The sequence below is a fragment of the Scylla paramamosain genome, unplaced genomic scaffold (assembly GCF_035594125.1).
Source record: "Scylla paramamosain isolate STU-SP2022 unplaced genomic scaffold, ASM3559412v1 Contig12, whole genome shotgun sequence".
NCBI classification, from domain to species: Eukaryota; Metazoa; Arthropoda; class Malacostraca; order Decapoda; family Portunidae; genus Scylla; species Scylla paramamosain.
Window position 1 is genome coordinate 137771 of NW_026973677.1, and position 2738 is coordinate 140508.

Here is a 2738-nt window from a genome sequence, read left to right on the forward strand (position 1 = left end):
TGTTAAACCAAGGTTTAGAAAGTTTAGGACGAGAAAAAGAGTGAGGAATGTACGCCTCCATGCCAGACACTATCACCTCTGTTAGGCGCTCAGCACACAAAGACAGGTCTCTGACATGGAAGCAGTAGTCATTCCAAGGAAAATCAGCAAAATACTTCCTCAGGTCCCCCCAACTAGCAGTGGCAAAACGCCAGAGGCACCTTCGCTTAGGGGGATCCTAAGGAGGGATTGGAGCGATAGGACAAGATAAAGATATGAGATTGTGATCGGAGGAACCCAACGGAGAAGAAAGGGTGACAGCATAAGCAGAAGGATTAGAGGTCAGGAAAAGGTCAAGAATGTTGGGCGTATCTCCAAGACGGTCAGGAATACGAGTAGGGAGTTGCACCAATTGCTCTAGGTTATGGAGGATAGCAAAGTTGTAGGCTAGTTCACCAGGATGGTCAGTGAAGGAAGAGGAAAGCCAAAGCTGGTGGTGAACACTGAAGTCTCCAAGAATGGAGATCTCTGCAATAGGGAAGATGGTCAGAATGTGCTCCACTTTGGAAGTTAAGTAGTCAAAGAATTTCTTATAGTCAGAGGAGTTAGGTGAGAGGTATACAGCACAGATAAATCTAGTACGAGAGTGACTCTGTAGTCGTAGCCAGATGGTGGAAAACTCAGAAGATTCAAGAGCGTGGGCACGAGAGCAGGTTAAGTCATTGCGCACATAAATGCAGCATCCAGCTTTGGATCGAAAATGAGGATAGAGAAAGTAGGAGGGAACAGAAAAAGGGCTACTGTCAGTTGCCTCAGACACTTGAGTTTCAGTGAGGAAAAGAAGATGAGGTTTAGAAGAGGAGAGGTGGTGTTCTACAGATTGAAAATTAGATCTTAGACCGCGAATGTTGCAGAAGTTAATGAAGAAAAAGTTGAGGGGGGGTGTCAAGACACTTAGGGTCATCAACAGAAAGGCAGTCCGACCTGGGGACATTTATGGTCCCCTCCCCAGATGGGGACTGCGAGGCTGGTGTAGGAGTCGCCATTATGATTTTGAAATTTTTGAGTGAAGGGTGTGTGTGTTATTAGGTGCTTGTAGTTTTGTGTGGATGAAGAGAGTTGTGACTGCCCCCTTGTGTTGTGAGACACAAAGGGAAACATTCAGTAAGGTCACAGCTGGGTTTAATGATAAGTTCACAGCACCCCCTGAACAGTGCTGCACACCTCACTGGGAGTAATTATCGTTTCGGAAGGTGTCTACTGCCTCCTCCTTGGAAAGCAGTAGGGAGTTTGGGAAGGCAATGGGGGATTTGGCAAGCCAATGGAGAGTTTGGGAATTCAGTGGGGAGTTTGGGGAGGCAGTGGGAAGTTTGGGAAGGCACTGGGAGTTGACTGGAGTTTTTAAGACAGACAGACAGAGAGAGAGAGAGAGAGAGAGAGAGAGAGAGAGAGAGAGAGAGAGAGAGAGAGAGAGAGAGATTATAAATAAAGATACGCACAGAAGCTGATAAACGGGCAACAATGCATAAGGAGACTCCACAACAAGATATCAAGTATTATATCCATGAACAGCACCCACCTACATTCACTCACTAACCAGGCTGATCTGTACTGTACTTCTGTGTATGGCAATGAACTGCAGTAAATATGAACCAGTATTTTTTCTGTCATTCTTGTTCTCTTTTACCTCAGGCAGTGCAGTGCAGTTTCCAAGGCTCCCCGAGTGTACAGCATTGTTGTGTGTGTGGATGGGGTGTGTGTGCCAGACTCCTCACACTCTGTATTGGTAGGTTGGGAGAGAGAGAGAGAGAGAGAGAGAGAGAGAGAGAGAGAGAGAGAGAGAGAGAGAGAGAGAGAGAGAGAGAGAATCATTACCTGTACATTTGTGTCACATGTATATTTTAGCTATATAAAGTGATTAAGTCCGTGTGTGTGTGTGTGTGTGTGTGTGTGTGTGTGTGTGTGTGTGTGTGTGTGTGTGTGAACCATTTCCTCACTGACACAAGCCCTTCCAGAGACATTTTTCCTTCATTCAAATAAACCATAGTAATTTCATTTCACTAAGCTAAAATAAAAATAGTAAAACATGAATTAATCTGCATCCATCCCTTCTTTGAACTTTAAGTGGTATGTGTCCTTTGAAAATACCATTAACTTGTATCTTTTTATTCAGCTTGGGCAGCTACAACAGCCAGATTAGTACACCAACTCTCTCCTTCTCTCATCTCTTTCTATCTCAGCATTCGTCTCCCCACTTACCTCTTCTCTTCCTCCTCTCATCCTTCTCTCTCTCATCATTCTGACCTTCATTTATTTTTGTCTATGCATGTTTTCTCATATTTGCATGCACTAACTCATTCTCTCATCTCTTTCACTATTCTTCTCTCCATTTATTTCTGTTCTTGCATGCTCTCATTCTCTCTCTCTCTCTCTCTCTCTCTCTCTCTCTCTCTCTCTCTCTCTCTCTCTCTCTCTCTCTCTCTCTCTCTCTCTCTCTCTCTCTCTCTCTCTCTCTCTCTCTCTCTAGCACTCTATTCCCTTCTTCCATTCATTAGAGGTCATCCCCTTACACCCACAGCATGTATTGCACTCATACACATCTCCTCCTCCCTTTCTCTCCCAGTTCTACATGTTTCTCTCATGCCTCATCTCATCTCCTCATCTCCTCATCCTCCTGTGTCACTCTCTCCTTAGTATCGCTGGGCAAGGTCACCTACTATTGAGACAGTAGCTCTTCTTTGGTCATTGCCAGGCTCTCT